Genomic DNA, 18,241 nt, shown 5'->3' with positions numbered 1-18,241 from the left:
GTTTTTTCGACTTAAAATCGAGATCTATAGAAATGACAGCTGTCCGAGGAATAGGTACTGTTCCGCCACGTTTCCTCCCGTTAAATTGTGACTTCAGTTAAATTGTCCATTATCTTCTTGCACATCATCTCGTAAAACATTCAAGTTTCAGTGGCCAGGATTTTATAGCGAATCTTGTATTAGGCATACGACAGTCATTTTAGATTATGTTGCAACCTCACCACCTCCCTATCCACACACCTCGCACCAAGATTACAAACAAATTTCCTACTTCTACCGTATACTTATAAGGATATGGTGTCTGTTGTTTCGGACATGTCCGAAAGAACAGACACCATTGATGACCTGCAGCCGCCTAGAACGAAATTAGAATTACATAAATACCTTCAGCTTCTAACGGGTGTTGATATATATCAACGGGGACAGGTGAAAATGTGCGCCCCGACCGGGACTCGAACCCGGGATCTCCTGCTTACATGGCAGACACTCTGTCCATCGGAGCCACCGAGGCCACAGAGGATAGCGCCACAGCAGGGACTATCTCGCGCACGCTTCCCGTGGGACCCACATTCTCACCTTTTATGTCCACACACTACATTCGTAGTGTCCCACCCCAACACACTCATTACTCGTGGAAGACATTCTTACCAAGTCCCGTAAGACTTCGGGGAATATGTGTGCAACCGCACAGAAGAAGGAGGTCATGGCTGGCGTTGCCAGAACTATATACTTATATAGATACGGTGTCTGTTCTTTCGGACATGTTTCTTAGTGTCCGAAAGAACAGACACCATATCCATATGCCGGCACGGTAGCTCAGCGTGTTCGGTCAGAGGGTTAGCTGCCCTCTGTAATAAAAATAAACTGAGTTAACCGATCAACGACGAACTTAAACGGGTGTATTACGACGCCGGCACCCTGCAATTGCAGCTCACAAAATCGAATAAAATGAGATTATAAAAGAAATTAATAAATAAATAAAGAAAAGATGGATAAAGCGTCTGTCACGTAAGCAGGAGATTCCAGGTTCGAGTCCCGGTCGGGGCACACATTTTCACCTGTCCCCGTTGATTTATATCAAAGCCCGTTAGCAGCTGAAGGTATTAATATAATTCTAATCTTTATTTACTTCTACTGTTGTTAAACGTCGCAAATAACTGCGTACATCGCTCGTTGCAGTCTGAATAGCTGATAAACGGTTCATTAAGCGTAATTGTGGTATTCATACTGTTATGAATACCACAATTACGCATAATGAACCGTTTATCAGCTATTCAGACTAATCTCGATATAGGTCTACCCTCTACTGTCTCTTAACACCTTGTACGTCGCCTGGCCTTAAGTGTAAAGTCCTGGCAACGGGCGTTACATCGTTCGTTAATTTCGTCCAAGCCTGTCGACAAACGCTACAGGGCATGCAAAGTAACTTTTGCTGCGCTCTGTAATATCGATGGATGGCGTATATAGATATGAGTACTCGCCCACAATGTGTTCCTCAAGACACTCAGTACAACACCTCGACATATGTTAATATAGCCGCGCGGGATTAGCCTAGCGGTCTAAGGCGCTGCAGTCATGGATTGTGCGGATGGTCCCGGCGTACGTTCGAGTCCTCCCTCGGGCATGGGTGTGTGTCTTTGTCCTTAGGATAATTTAGGTTAAGTTAGTGTGTAAGATTAGGGACTGATGACCTTAGCAGTTAAGTCCCATAAGATTTCACACACATTTGAACATTTTGTTAATATATTTTTTGTTACGGCCTATACATACAGCTGCGGAAACATATACAGAGATCCGTTCTGCTCTAAAGAACTATTCATGTTATCAGAATGAGATTTTCACTCTGCAGCGGAGTGTGCGCTGATATGAAACTTCCTGGCAGTTAAAAACTGTGTGCCCGACCGAGACTCGAACTTGGGACCTCTGCCTTTCGCGGGCAAGTGCTCTACCATCTGAACTACCGAAGCACGACTCACGCCCGGTCCTCACAGCTTTACTTCTGCCAGTATCTCGTCTCCTACCTTCCAAACTTTACAGAAGCTCTCCTGCGAACCTTGCAGAACTAGCACTCCTGAAAGAAAGGATACTGCGGAGACATGGCTTAGCCACAGCATGGGGGATGTTTCCAGAATGAGATTTTCACTCTGCAGCGGAGTGTGCGCTGATATGAAACTTCGTGGCAGATTAAAACTGTGTGCCCGACCAAGACTCGAACTCGGGACCTTTTCCGCAGGACCAATATCGTAGCACAGAATTAAATGTTGAAGTCGGGAAAGAGAGTGCCTGAGTTCCGTCACGCGTCTGCTGTCTGCAGCTGAAAAAGCGAGCAGGCAAAAGGTAATTCTGTAGTGCCGTCGTGACCTGGAGGGCCCCGCAAGAGGAAGGAATTGCATCAGCCAGTGCTGGCAGCTGCGGCCATTGTCTGCCGCCGGAAGCAGCCGTGGCGGCGCTAGGGCGGGCTGGCTGGCATCCAGCAGCACCGGCAGTCAGAGGCAATGGCGTCGCTCGATAGGCAATGGGCGCAGCACGGCACCCCTGTCTCCTAGAGAAGCGCTCCTAGTTTCTGCCTAGGCACGCTCATTTCATAGAACCCGAATAATCAGCTGTGGGGAAACCTAACCAAGTAGGCCTACTTAATGTAGGACGATTTTTCATCGCTACCCAGCCGATTAATTAGAAACTCTGCATGCCTTTAGAATAGCTCTAGAGACACCAATATAAAAAAATCTGGTCATTGAATACAGTGCAAGTATGCTCTAAACTGAAATTTCCAAAACGTAAAGAATGGTCTTCTTGGATTACTGAGTATGTCCAATACATGTACCCCAAATATGGCCATGTCTACGAAAGGACGGGTTGGAGACACTAAAACGCTGAATAAAATGTCAGAAAAAGGTTACTATGTATTAAATGAAAAGCAACAAGAAAAATTCAGATTCTTGAAATCAGACTTAGGCTATAAGATTTCTTAGTAGGCTCACAAAATAACGGTTCTCAGTAGTTTCTCTTTAGTCGATAATGTCACACGGCTCAAGAACATAAAGTTCACAGAGAGACCCGACTCACTTCTTCTACCAAGTTCACAGTCCAGTAAAGCAATACAAATTCGCATTAAGTTTTGAGATGCTGGGGAGTGCTTGAGAGGTTTTCCCCTAAGTTTTTGACGTTGTCTTCTGTTGTCTTAATGTCGACTTTGTGATAAACTTCGGGTTACTTTCATCCTGAGGTAGCTCAAAGAGTTCCTCCTCTGGGCGTGACTCTTCTTCCTTACGGTTTTGTTGAAGAATCTTCCTCCAGATGAGAAAGGGGCACCTACTATTTTGTTTCAGGAGACATTTCACATCGATTTCGAGAGATTGGTTCATTGGCTATCACTCCGTAAGCTGGATCAGCTTCATCGGGAGGCGGCAGGTGTGGCCGAGCGGTTCTAGGCGCTTCATCTGGAACCGCGCGACCGCTACGGTCGCAGGTTCGAATCCTGTCTCGGACATGGATGTGTGTGATGTCCTTAGGTTAGTTAGGTTTAAGTAGTTCTAAATTCTAGGGGACTGATGACCTCAGATGTTAAGTCCGATAGTGCTCTGAGCCATATGAAGCATTTGAGCTTCATTGGGAAAAATACGTACAATAATCATGGGGAACGAATAAAATACATAAAAATTCAGTTAATGGAAGATGGGAGGGAAAAAAAGAAACGTGAGAGCCCTATAAAGGCACTCTGACCCTGAGGGGGCCAGGAGGGTTGGTTCAAATGGCTCTGAGCACTATGGGACTTAACATCTGTGGGCATCAGTCCCCTAGAACTTAGAACTACTTAAACCTAACTAACCTAAGGACATCACACACACCCAAGCCCGAGGCAGGATTCGAACCTGCGACCGTAGCAGTCGCGCAGTTCCGGACTGAGGGGCCAGGAGGGCTTTATTGGTCTACACAAAACTTTTCGTCCTTTCCCCACATGTCTCTACCATTTCTAACACGCCAATCTTAAAATGAAGGTTCCAAAACTACTGTAAGTATTCTTCAAAATGATCACCAGTCCATAAAGCACCCACAAAAATTAATTACTCCAGAGTTTAGCAAAAACTTATCTTAGTAGCCTAGGGGAAGCCTTCAAAACCAAAGATTTACGTTTCTAACTAAATAACATAAAACATGGCCCTGTGCTTCCTTTTGTCACTTTTGAATATGTAGGTCTTGCCACCTGACGAATGTGACTGGAAGTTTCTAAAAAAGTAGCGGAGAGGGGGGCTATTGGGTACTATGTGGGCTCTAACGTTTGGAACACGTACTTTATTTGAACACCGAACGTGCATAATAGTAGGAGGAAAGAAGGGACGATTGAAAACATGAGTTTATACCCCTTTGAAGTTGTAATCAGAGACAGTGTACAAGCTTGAAGAAGAAAAACAACCTTAGTCACGGAAACAATCACGCTGTTCATCCTAATTCACGCTGAGAAAACTCGTTTGACCTTACTGCCACACATCGCTATTCATTATTATTTCATTTACTGTGGATACTTCTGAGTTGTCTAGTGAGCTGGAGCAGAGTGTCTGAGAAAGCGCCTCCGCGCCCTCCACGGCGGGTGGTTTTCCGCCGGAAGCGTCCCTATATCCGCCCTTGTCAGCAGAAAAACTGTCGCTCAAACTTGGGAAGGAGAGGAAGCTGAGCTTTGGCATGAATCGCTAGCGTGAAGAACGTGAAACCTTTCCTGATATGTAGCTACTGAAAGCCAGAACCTCGTATTCCTCCCACAGAACAATTAGGAAGGACATTGTTTTTTTTTTTCTTCTCGGTTTCAAAAGGCAACCTCTGCAGCGCCATCGCGTCAGCGTGGTAGAGACTGTTGTGTACGGTCTAGAAATATGGTTCAGGTGGCAGTATTGCGGTACAGATCTCTGGTGTGTCCTGTTGACCAATCACGAACGCACTGCTCCAGCTGAGTGCGAACTTGGTCTTCAAAAATGTGCTTCTTGTACGAAAAAGGGGGGGAGATATATGTGCTTTTCTTCGCGTTTCCATGGATTTAGCAACAACCTCGTACGTCACATTGGCAACGGCATCCCTTAGATGCGGAATTTTTAGAGTGTACAGAGCTAAGGGCGCTGAACTTACAAGGAGCATTAAATAAGTAATGCAACACCTTTTATTCTAAAAACAGGTTGGTTTTATTCACGATGCCATTACACTATCTGATTCTACTCTCTTTTGACTACGAAGTCCTATTTTTCGACAAAATTTCCGTTAATTGAGGTAGCCTTATACCATTTTACTACGAGGGCCCTTACGCCCAGATGGTACCACTCTACTGGTCGATATCGGAGCCAGCGTCCTGCTGCATGAAAAATCCCATCACCCACGTATTGCTTCCCGTGGAGTCCATCATTCATTGGACCAAGGAGACTGAAGTCTGAAGGGGCGAGATTTGGGCTGTAAGGTGAATGATTAAGAACATACCCTTGAGTACCTCACCTGGTGTGTCAGCACCCTTAACAGAGACGCCCCGTTGAGCAGCGAGGTGTTTGACTGTGGTCCGTCAACCACCGCGAGATAGAGTGACTTCGCTGTGAAGGTGACAGACGGCTTGCCCGACGGCTCGCCGTGTGTTTGTTCACTGCCAGGTCTTCGTAGACATTCTGCAAGTGTCTATGAGTATGTGCGAAGCTCTGGTTTCCTTCCAAAATAAACTCGACTACCATTTCTGCTTGGAATGCACAACCGTTACAGACGCCATTTTGAAGGCTACATATAGTGTCGCCACCTATAGGAACTTCACGCAACTATAGAAACCGAAGCGGGGATACTCCACGACGTCCACAATAAATTCCAAAATTTTTCAACTGAAGTTGGCCGAAAAAAAAAAGAGATGTGATGTATTACTTACTGAACGCTCCTTGGAGATTTGGGGAACTTGCTCTGGGTCGTCTAGGGGTCGACACCGTCTCTGGCCACCGTTTCGACGCTGGTGGGCGCACTCTAGCTGCTTAAGCGAATGTAAGCAGCCAGCTACTGTCGCGATCCATATTCTGCGCAGCTCATTACTTGCTTATTTTGTCACGCAACTTCTGTCACTCATGTTCATTATATTTTTGGCCTCTTGTTGTAAAACTGCCGTTGATTACTCGAGCTGACTAATTAAGCAAATCCCCTCTACTAGTTCCATACGGTCTTCAACAGGTTTTGGCACTTCCTATTGTTTTGGCGTCATTTGGTAATCTTATTTGGTCTAAGGGAATTTTGCTCAGCCGGCCGGTGTGGCCGTGCGGTTCTAAGCGCGTCTGTTTGGAACCGCGTGACCGCTACGGTCGCAGGTTCGAATCCTGCCTCGGGCATGGATGTGTGTGATGTCCTTAGGTTAGTTAGGTTTAAGTAGTTCTAAGTTGTAGGGGACTGATGACCTCAGTAGGTAAGTCCCATAGTGCTCAGAACCATTTGAACCATTTTTGAATTTTGCTCTCTGTTCATCTCATTGTGATTCAAGTCAATGAACAGAGCAGACAAATAGCTGTCAATCTCGGTTTTGACTTAAATTTCAATATCCTACATCTTGACCTATAACTTATGCTGACTAGACGACTCTTTAAAAATCAATGTAACCTGTAGTATTTCTAATTATTTCACTTCACTGAGTTGGAAGTGTCCTTGTGCACAGTGGCCCCCTGTAAGGATAACTTAGTTGTTATTATTCTGTCAAAGCAATGAGAATTACATTTGCTCATCTTATACTAGTATGATTTAGTTCCTGTAGACATTATTTTGTACAAAGGAACGCGCATTACACATGATCGTCTTGCATAATGCACTGCACTCTAGGTGGTGGTGTGTGAAAGACACGAACATTGCAAATGACTCTACTTGCATCGGCGCAAACACACTCGTGACTTGTAAGGGACGTTCAAAAAGAAACGAGCTGGAGTCTGGGATGCGCAGACCGTCGACAGGGGGGGGGGGGGGTAATATCGTGGCAAATGTAACAAGGTATGGTTCCCTTCCCGTCGCTAGGGGACACGCGTGCACGTCACGTGACTATACAGAGCTAGCAGCAGCATGCATCAATCGTCCAACGCTGCCAGTCGCATTGCAAACAATGACATGGTGGCGTCAACAGAAGAGTCAAGAGGCGTTGTTCGTTTTCTAACAGCGTAAGGAGTAGTAGGAACGGACTCTCATCGACGAATGTCGCAAGTGTGAGGCAAACACTACATGTCCCTTGCAACGGTCAAGGCGTGCCACAAGAGCTTCAGGTAAGGACGGGTGTCGTTAGCCGATGATGCACGGTCTGGAGCACCACTCTGCATTACCGAAGACATCGTCCAGCTGGTGGGTGCACTCATTACACAGGGCCGCCGAGTGACAGTGAAAGCTATAGCCGCCTTGGTAGGATTGCGCGTCCAAAGTGTTCACAATATCATGAAGGAAGAACTGCACATGCGAAAAGTGTGTGGCCAGTGGGTGCCACAGAATCTTCACCCACATCAGGAAGCATGAGGAATAGCCCACTGTCTTGCTCATCTGCAGCGCTATGCTCGGGAGAGTATGTGTTCATGGCCAAATGGTGGCTGGAACAGGAATCAAAACAGCAATGTCTACAGTGGGAGCATCTAAGGGCACCACCATCAAAAAAGCAAAGGCCATCCACACAAGTGCAGGAAAGGTTGTGCTGACGTACTGGAAACAACATCTGGCTTCATATATTTACTAATAACGAAAGTAAATGACGAAAAGAATTGTAGTTAGACTTCCAAACCCGGGTAACTTAGATATTACGCATGTTACGCAGGGTGTTTACACAGATGTTACACCACTGGAAATTAAAATTGCTACACCAAGAAGAAATGCAGATGTTAAACAGGTATTCATTGGAGGAATATATTATACTAGAACTGACATGTGATTACGTTTTCACGCAATTTGGGTGCATAGATCCTGAGAAATCAGTACCCAGAACAACCACCTCTGGCCCTAATAACGGCCTTTATACGCCTGGGCATTGAGTCAAACAGAGCTAGGATGGCGTGTACAGGTACAGCTGCCCATGCAGCTTCAACACGATACCACAGTTCATCAAGAGTAGTGACCGGCGAATTGAGACGAGCCAGTTGCCCGGCCACCATTGACCAGAGATTTTCAATAGGTGAGAGATCTGGAGAACTTGCTGGCCAGGGCAGCAGCCGAACATTTTCTGTATCCAGAAAGGCCCGTGCAGGACCTGCAAAATGCGGTCGTGCATTATCATACTGAAATGTAGGGTTTCGCTGGGATAGAATGAAGGGTAGAGCCACGGGTCGTAACACATCTGAAATGTAACGTCCACTGTTCAAAGTGCCGTCAATGCGAACAACAGGTGACCGAGACGTGTAACCAATGGCACCCCATACCATCACACCGGGTGATACGCCAGTATGGCGATGACGAATACACGCTTCCAGTGTGCGTTCACCGCGATGTCGCCAAACACATATGCGACCATCATGATGCTGTAAACAGAACCTGGATTCATCCGAAAAAATGACGTTCTGCCATTCGTGCACCCAGGTTCGTCGTTGAGTACACCGTCACAGGCGCTCCTGTCTGTGATGCAGCGTCAAGGGTAACCGCAGCCATGGTCTCCGGGCTGATAGTCCATGCTGCTGCAAACGTCGTCGAACTGTTCGTGCAGATGGTTGTTGTCTTGCAAAGGTTCCCGTCTGTTGACTCACGGATCAAGACGTGGCTGCACGATCCGTTACAGTCATGCGGATAAGATGCCTGTCATCTCGACTGCTAGTGATACGAGGCCGTTGGGATCCAGCACGGCGCTCCGTATTATCCTCCTGAACCCACCAATTCCATATTCTGCTAACAGTCATTGGATCTCGACAAACGCGAGCAGCATGTCGCGATACGATAAACTGCAATCGCGATAGGCTACGATCAGACCTTTATCAAAGTCGGGAACGTGATGGTACGCATTTCTCCTCCATACACGAGGCATCACAACAACGTTTCACCAGGCAACGTCGGTCGCCTGCTGTTTGTATGAGGAACCAATTAGAAAATTTCCTTATTTCAGCGCGTTGTAGGGTTCGCCACCAGCGCCAACACTGTGTGAATGGTCTGAAAAGCTAATAATTTGCATATCATAGCATCTTCTTCTTGTCGGTTAAATTTCGCGTCTGTAGCACGTCATTTTCGTGATGTAGCAATTTTAAAGGCCAGTAGTGTAGTACAGATGAAAATTTATATATTTAGGGTTTCTCTCCTAAGCGTCGTCAGGCGCGCTTTCTGTTGTGTTTCGGCAGATATTTACAAATTTCGCTTTTGTAGTGTTTAGTTGGAGTCGTCCCAAACAAATACTGCATCTGACATCTTTCAGCTGACACCCGGTGCTGACAGTGTGTGTCGGTTTTTTCATGTTGTGTGCAATATGATTTTTAAAGCAGAATTTTACGTATCCATTCGATGTAGCGGTCCGAAAGTAGAGTAGTCCGAAACATCTTGTTCATCAGTATGTGTTAAGAGACAGAGGAAAACTCAAAGAATAACCAGTACTCCACCAGCGTAGCTACGCCCAGGCCCATGGTGACTCCTACCACCATGCAGCAACACTGCTCAGTAGTTGCTGGAGTACTGGTATTTGCTTGGGTTGACTACAGGCTACACATCATTAAAGCTAAGCTACAAATATATGTCAAAACATTAGAAAAAACGTGCCTTACGATTGATAAAATGTTTGAGAACAGAAAGCAAAACAGTAATTTAAACAGTAATCTCAGAAACTCAAGTGAAATAGGGAAAAGAACCATGACCGTCAAAAGTGAAGGTCCATATGTGGTGTACAATATCACCAATTAGAGACTAAAATTTTGTCACCCTATAAAATGTAGTGTTTTTAGTAACCTGTCTGATGCATCGTTAACTCATGGTATTCTCTCAGAAAGGACACTCTACGAAAAGGGTGAACCAACAGATGTCAATTGCTACCATCCAACATCACTTCTTACAACATTTTGTGCAACTGAGACGGTATTGGATCACTGGTTGTTACAATCTGTATAGTAATTGGATACTTAGCCAGTTACAGTTTGGATTTCGAAAGTACCATTCTACAGAGTCAGCTATTTAAACATTTACTGAGCACATGTATCTTTTTTTTGTCATCAGTCTACTGACTTATTTGATGCGGCCCGCCACGAATTCCTTTCCTGTGCTAACCTCTTCAACTCAGAGTAGCACTTCCAACCTACGTCCTCAATTATTTGCTTGACGTATTCCAATCTCTGTCTTCCTCTACAGTTTTTGCCCTCTCCAGCTCCCTCTAGTACCATGGAAGTCATTCCCCCATGTCTTAACAGATGTCCTATCATCCTGTCCCTTCACCTTATCATAGTTTTCCACATATTCCTTTCCTCTTCGATTCTGCGTAGAACCTCCTCATTCCATACCTTATCAGTCCACCTAATTTTCAACATTCGTCTATAGCACAACATCTCAAATGCTTCGATTCTCTTCTGTTCCGGTTTTCCCACAGTCCATGTTTCACTACCATACAATGCTGTACTCCAGACTACATACTCAGAAATTTCTTCCTCAAATTAAGGCCGGTATTTGTCATTAGTAGACTTCTCTTGGCCAGAAATGCCTTTTTTGCCATAGCGAGTCTGCTTTTGATGTCCTCCTTGCTCCGTCCGTCATTGGTTATTTTACTGCCTAGGTAGCAGAATTCCTTAACTTCATTGACTTCGTGACCATCAATCCTGATGTTACGTTTCTCGCTGTTCTCATTTCTACTACCTCCCATTACCTCCGTCTTTCTCCGATTTACTCTCAAACCATACTGTGTACCCATTAGACTGTTCATTCCGTTCAGCAGATCATTTAATTCTTCTTCACTTTCACTCAGGATAGCAATGTCATCAGCGAATCGTATCATTGATATCCTTCCATCTTGTATTTTAATTCCACTCCTGAACCTTTCTTTCATTTCCATCATTGCGTCCTCGATGTACAGATTGAAGATTAGGGGCGAAAGGCTACAGCCTTGTCTTACACTCTTCTTAATACGAGCACTTCGTTCTTGATCGTCCACTCTTATTATTCCCTCTTGGTTGTTGTACATATTGTAGCTGACCCGTCCCTCCCTATAGCTTACCCCTACTTTTTTCAGATACTCGAACAGCTTGCACCATTTTATATTGTCGAACGCTTTTTGCAGGTGGACAAATCCTATGAAAGTGTCTTGATTTTTCTTTAGCCTTGCTTCCATTATTAGCTGTAACGTCAGAATTGCCTCTCTCGTCCCTTTACTTTTCCTAAAGCGAAACTGATCGTCACCTAGCACATTCTCAATTTTCTTTTCCATTCTTCTGTACATTATTCTTGTAAGCAGCTTCGATGCATGAGCTGTTAAGCTGATTGTGCGATAATTCTCGCACTTGTCAGCTCTTGCCGTCTTCGGAATTGTGTGGATGATGCTTTTCCGAAATTCAGATGGTATATCGCCAGATTCATATATTCTACACACCAACGTGAATGGTCGTTTTGTTGCCACTTCCCCCAATTATTTTAGAAATTCTGATGGAATGTTATCTATCCCTTCTGCCTTATTTGACCGTAAGTCCTCTAAAGCTCTTTTAAATTACGATTCTAATACTGGATCCCCTATCTCTTCTAAATCGACTCCAGTTTCTTCTTCTATCACATCAGACAAATCTTCACCCTCATAGAGGCTTTCAATGTATTCTTTCCACGTATCTGCGCTCTCCTCTGCATATAACAGTGGAGTTCCCGTTGCACTCTTAATGTTACCACCGTTGCTTTTAATGTCACCAAAGGTTATTTTGACTTTCCTGTATGCTGAGTCTGTCCTTCCGACAATCATATCTTTTTCGATGTCTTCACATTTTTCCTGCAGCCATTTCGTCTTAGCTTCCCTGCACTTCCTATTTATTTCATCCCTCAGCGACTTGTATTTCTGTATTCCTGATTTTCCCGGAACATGTTTGTACTTCCTCCTTTCATCAATCAGCTGAAGTGTTTCTTCTGTTACCCATGGTTTCTTCCCTGCTACATTCTTTGTACCTATGTTTTCCTTTCCAACTTCTGTGATGGCCCTTTTTAGAGATGTCCATTCCTCTTCAACTGTACCGCCTACTGCGCTATTCCTCATTGCTGTATCTATAGCGTTAGAGATCTTCAAACGTATCTCGTCATTCCTTAGTACTTCCGTATCCCACTTCTTTGCGTATTGATTCTTCCTGACTAATGCCTTGAACTTCAGCCTACTCTTCATCACTACTATATTGTGATCTGAGTCTATATCTGCTCCTGGGTACGCCTTACAATCCAGTATCAGATTTCGGAATCTCTGTCTGACCATGAGTAATCTAATTGAAATCTTCCCGTATCTCCCGGCCTTTTCCAAGTATACCTCCTCCTCTTGTGATTCTTGAACAGGGTATTCGCTATTACCAGCTGAAACTTGTTACAGAACACAATTAGTCTTTCTCCTCTTTCATTCCTTGTCCCAAGCCCATATTCTCCTGTAACCTTTTCTTCTACTCCTTCCCCTACAACTGCATTCCAGTCGCCCATCACTATTAGATTTTCGTCACCCTTTACATACCGTATTACCCTTTCAATATCCTCATACACTTTCTCTATCCGTTCATCTTCAGCTTGCGACGTCGGCATGTGTACCTGAACTATCGTTGTCGGTGTTGGTCTGCTGTCGATTCTGATTAGAACAACCTCGTCACTGAACTGTTCACAGTAACACACCCTCTGCCCTACCTTCCTATTCATAACGACTCCTACACCTGTTATACCACACCCTCTGCAAAATGTACAAACTACGACATGTAAAGCATTTAGATTTCACAAAAATCAAAGATACAGAAAACTAGAATGACGTACAAGTTTTTGTGAAGGGCATGGGATAATATGAGGAAAAAGAAATGTATTAATTTTATGCAACGGCAATTTCAAACACCTGTCTTAGTTTGTCGGAAAACCGAGAACAATAGGGATGCTGGAGACAGCTGTGGTTCAGGGGCCGCTGTCTCTTGCAGGTGTTGAGTTAGCCAGGCCTAAGCACTCCACGACGTGACGTCAACAAGGCCCCTCAGTCTACTGCTTGTCGGTGAGCTAGGTCGCTACAGAATTAACGCTGTCCGCTCCAGACATGGAACAATAATAGCTTCTGATGCTAATACGTTGCTTTACAAGCATTTAAATCTAATTAACTGCTGGGCATCATCATTATTCAAATCTATATTTTATATGTATTATTCATCTGCACGGACAAAATAACGAAACAGGCTACGAAACAAAAGAAAAATTTTTTTGAAAACATATTAATTTTTAGCTAGTAATGTATTTAGTAACAGTGTTACTAAAATATCGTTCGCATTTGGAAACCTGTTTTTATGAATACATTTTTATCGAGGTTCAAGAGCTTTTATTACATGTTAGACTACAATCAAAACCAAGAACATGCATAACGAATGTTGTGGCTACGTCAAATAGTCAGCTAGAGAACGCCCAAAAGCGTGTACAGAAGAGCAAGTTTGGAGTCACGCTGCTGTCCAAAGTCTTTCCATCACGTTCGTTGGGCCGGCCGCGGTGGTCTAGCGGTTCTGGCGCTGCAGTCCGGAACTGCGGGACTGCTACGGTCGCAGGTTCGAATCCTGCCTCGGGCATGGGTGTGTGTGATGTCCTTAGGTTAGTTAGGTTTAAGTAGTTCTAAGTTCTAGGGGACTTATGACCTAAGATGTTGAGTCCCATAGTGCTCAGAGCCATTTGAACCATTTGAACGTTCGTTGGGGATGCAGCCTTACAATGCACTTTGAGAAGGGTTGGGATGGATGTCTGCGGGTGTCAATAGTGTTGAAATGTTTGGGAATTAACGCTCCAATGAAATGGCTGGTTTCACTGGCGGCTTTTATGCCACCTCCTGAGAACTTTACGGGGCAGATTTCAACGCTGGGCGTAGCTGTTCTGACTTCCGTCGCAGTGGCGTCAAAATAAAGGGTGAAATGTGGGTGAGAGTGGGTATTACGAACTTTCCATAGTGTGCCACGTCAACAGCAAAATATGCCTCGAAAATTGATGCCAATGTGACATCGTTAACCCTCGTTACTTAATACCCGATTATATTACAATCATTAACCCACTTACACGTCACGTGTACTTCTGGAGCCCAGACTTTTTTCCGCATATGTCGATATCTTGTTGTTTGAAGCGTCGTCAAACTTGAAACTTGTGGGTGACGTCGCAGACTGCCACACTTTTCTAACATTACAAAGGAATATTGTAAGCATCTTCGAGCGAAATTTCAAACTTATGCGTCGAGATAATTAAGGAATCTTTCTCTCTGATTCACTCTGTCACCTCATATATATATATATATATATATATATATATATATATATATATATATATATATATATATGAGTCACCTAACATTACCGCTGGATATATTTCGTAAACCACATTAAATACTGACGAACCGATTCCTCAGACCGAACGTGAGGAGAGGGGCTAGTGTAATCGTTAAATAGAAACCATACAAAAATGCACGGAAGTATGTTTTTTAACACAAACTTACGTTTTTTTTAAATGGAACCCCGTTAGTTTTGTTAGCACATCTGAACATATAAACAAATATCTGATCAGTGCCGTTTGTTGCATTGTAAAATGTTAATTACATCCGGCGATATTGTAACCTAAAGTTGACGCTTGAGTACCACTCCTCCGCTGTTCGATCGTGTGGATCGGAGAGCACCGAATTACGTAGGGATCCAAAGGGAACGGTGATGGACCTTAGGTACAGATGAGACTGGAACAGCACATTACGTCCACATGCTAACATCTTTTTATTGGTCTTTTTTACTGACGCACATGTACATTACCATGAGGGGGTGAGGTACACGTTCGACGGTCGTTTCATAGGACGTGGAGGACGCATATATTGGCTAGCCCGTTCTCCTGATCTCACACCTCTGGACTTCTTTCTGTGGGGTACGTTAAAAGTGAATGTGTACCGTGATGTGCCTACAACCCCAGAGGATATGAAACAACGTATTGTGTCAGCCTGCGGCGACATTACACCAGATGTACTGCAGCGTGTACGACATTCATTACGCTATTGCAATTGTGTGCAGCAATGATGGCCACCACATTGAACATCTATTGGCCTGACATGTCGGGACACACACTATTCCACTCCGTAATTGAAAACGGAAACCACGTGTGTACGTGTACCTCACCCCTCATGGTAATGTACATGTGCGTCAGTGAAAAAGACCAATAAAAAGGTGTTAGCATGTGGACGTAATGTGCTGTTCCAGTCTCTTCTGTACCTAAGGTCCATCACCGTTCCCTTTGGATCCCTACGTAATTCGGTGCTCTCCGATACACACGATCGAACAGCGGAGGAGTGGTACTCAAGCGTCAAATTTAGGTTACAATATCTCCGGATGTAATTAACATTTTGCAATGCAACAAACGGCACTGATTACGTATTTGTTTGTATGTTCAGATGTGCTTACAAAATAACGGGGTTCCATTTTAAAAAACGTAGGTCTGTGTTAAAAAACATACTTCCGTGGATTTTTGTATGGTTTCTATTAAACAATTACACTAGCCCCTCTCCTCACGTTCCGTCTGTGGAATCGGTTCGTCAGTATTTGATGTGGTTTACGAAATATATCCAGCGGTAACGTTAGGTGAGTCCCCTGTATATGGTAAGGTGGTGGTAAATCCGATCTAGTAATTTGTTGTGGCTATGGAGCACTTATCCGAGGTCGGATCTTAATGTTATATACGTTAAATTACAGGTAATATGAAAGAGCAACTGCTTGAAAAATATTTTTGTTATACCATCAATAGTTGCTGAGATACCCGTACTTTAAGAAACGTCCATTTTTGCCATTTGAAAAATAGTGGGGTAAATCCGACCCCCTACTTGTTTGGCTGACTTTTCACAGAAATAGTTCTAAATGATCGGTTTTTTTGAGAAATAATTGTCAGTAATTATGTTTTCTACATAAATGAATAAAATGTATTCCAAAAAGAACGATGTTTACAGTACTAAATATACTGAAAGCTAAATGAATGTAAATTTTAATTGAAAAAAGATGATTTCATTGCACAGCGGTGCAACAGCAATGCCCATCTCGGAATGTTGAACTCACAAGCGACAGCTCGTAAAGACATTCCCATTTGCGTTGCAGCAACTGCTCGGCGTGTATCGTTTTGATTGCGTTTTGTCGTTTTTAGTTTGTAATTTCGTACCATTTTCCTAAAAATAAAGAAAAATTCACTTTGTTTCCATAAATAAATAATTCCATACACATAACCGATAAAAAATACGCTGTCGGATTTACCACACGATTTAGCGGTCTTCTTTATCCCACCATGCCATTTTTCATGTAACACACACAGAAACAATTTACACAAAATTTGCAACAAAAATGATACATACACAGAACAGGTCACTAAATGCACTACTTAACGTTTGTTTTGAGAGCGATTTTTTAATAAGGTAAATTTAGTGATGTAATTTGCACAAAAATTAAGTGGAAACAATCAAAAACACACTTGCTGTCTTTTCAGTGTCTAAATGTCAAATGCGGCAAAGCTGTCAAGGTGACATTTTCGTTATTTTGAATGCTCTGTATGCTAACACTAATGCGAAATTACTCCGCCTGGCCGTTTCTCACAATTAGCGGGCTGTCGAGTTTACCCGTAAGGGGTGAGGATTCTCATCCAAATGCCATACTCACCTGCACGTGGTGCACCCTGCTGTAAACTGACGAGGCTCTGGCCACCGAGTGACTGCCGGGATAAGGAGCCCCCTCTTCAATGCCAACGGCCTCCTTGGAGGGCTGATGAGAGGGTAGAGATTGGGGCATTCAGATAGCCTATGTCCTTGGGTTGAGAAATCGTCCCCAAAAGCGGAAGATGCAATGATGGACAACGGCATGGGACACCAAGGATAGGTGCGACTCTTTGAGCCGTGGTGAAGGAAACTCACCTAGGAGAAAGCTACTCTGATCACAAACTGGGTGGCTCAGAACAGTGGATGGCAGCCCCACCATTGAGCTCGGGCTCGGATTGCCGCTAACCTGTTGTTGCTGTGGTCTTCAGTCCTGAGACTGGTTTGATGCAGCTCTCCATGCTACTCTATCCTGTGCAAGCCTCTTCATCTCCCAAACTTACCGCAACCTACATCCTTCTGAATTTGTTTAGTGTATTCATCTCTTGCTCTCCCTCTACGATTTTTACCCTCCACGCTGCCCTCCAGTATTAAATTGGTAATCCCTTGTTGCCTCAGAACATGTCCTACCAACCGATCCCTTCTTCTAGTCAAGTTGTGCCACAAACTTCTCTTCTCCCCAATCCTATTCAATACCTCCTCATTAGTTATATGATCTACCCATCTAATCTTCAGCATTCTTCTATAGTACCACATTTCGAAAGCTTCTATTCTCTTCTTGTCCAAACTATTTACCGTCCATGTTTCAATTCCATACATGGCTACTCTCCCCTCCATACAAATACTTTCAGAAACAAATTCCTGACACTTAAATCTATACTGGAAGTTACCAAATTTCTCTTCTTCAGAAACGCTTTCCTTGCCATTGCCACTCTACATTTTATATCCTCTCTACTTCGACCATCATCAGTTATTTTGCTCCCCAAATAGCAAAACTCCTTTACTACTTTAAGTGTCTCATTTCCTAATCTAATTCCCTCAGCATCACCCGATTTAATTCGACTACATTCCATTATCCTCGTTTTGCTTTTGTTGATGTTCATCTTATACCCTCCTTTCATGACACTGTGCATACCATTGAACTGCTCTTCGAAGTCCTTTGCTGTCTCTGACAGAATTACAATGTCATCGGCGAACCTCAAAGTTTTTATTTCTTCTCCATGGATTTTAATACCTACTCCGAATTTTCCTTTTGTTTCCTTCACTGCTTGCTCAATATACAGATTGAATAACATCGGGGATAGGCTACACCCCTCTCTAACTCCCTCTCCAACCACTGCTTCCCTTTCATGCCCCTCGACTCTTATAACTGCCATCTGGTTTCTGTGCAAATTGTAAAAAGCCTTTCGCTCCCTGTATTTTACCCCTGCAACCTTCAGAATTTGAAAGAGAGTATTCAAGTTAATATTGTCAAAAGCTTTCTCTAAGTCTACAAATGCTAGAAACGCAGGTTTGCCTTTCCTTAATCTAGCTTTTAAG

At 43.8% G+C, this 18,241-nt stretch overlaps 1 non-coding gene across 1 annotated transcript; it reads right to left on the bottom strand.

The window, feature by feature from the left end:
- Positions 1-437: 437 nt before the first annotated feature.
- Trnat-ugu (transfer RNA threonine (anticodon UGU)) lies at positions 438-511 on the bottom strand. The gene has a single exon. It is a non-coding gene; the product is annotated as a tRNA-Thr (tRNA).
- Between the last annotated feature and the right edge of the window lie 17,730 nt (positions 512-18,241).

This window comes from Schistocerca cancellata, chromosome 5, assembly GCF_023864275.1.
Source record: "Schistocerca cancellata isolate TAMUIC-IGC-003103 chromosome 5, iqSchCanc2.1, whole genome shotgun sequence".
In the NCBI taxonomy this organism is placed as follows: Eukaryota; Metazoa; Arthropoda; class Insecta; order Orthoptera; family Acrididae; genus Schistocerca; species Schistocerca cancellata.
This window is presented reverse-complemented; position numbering and strand designations above follow the sequence as displayed.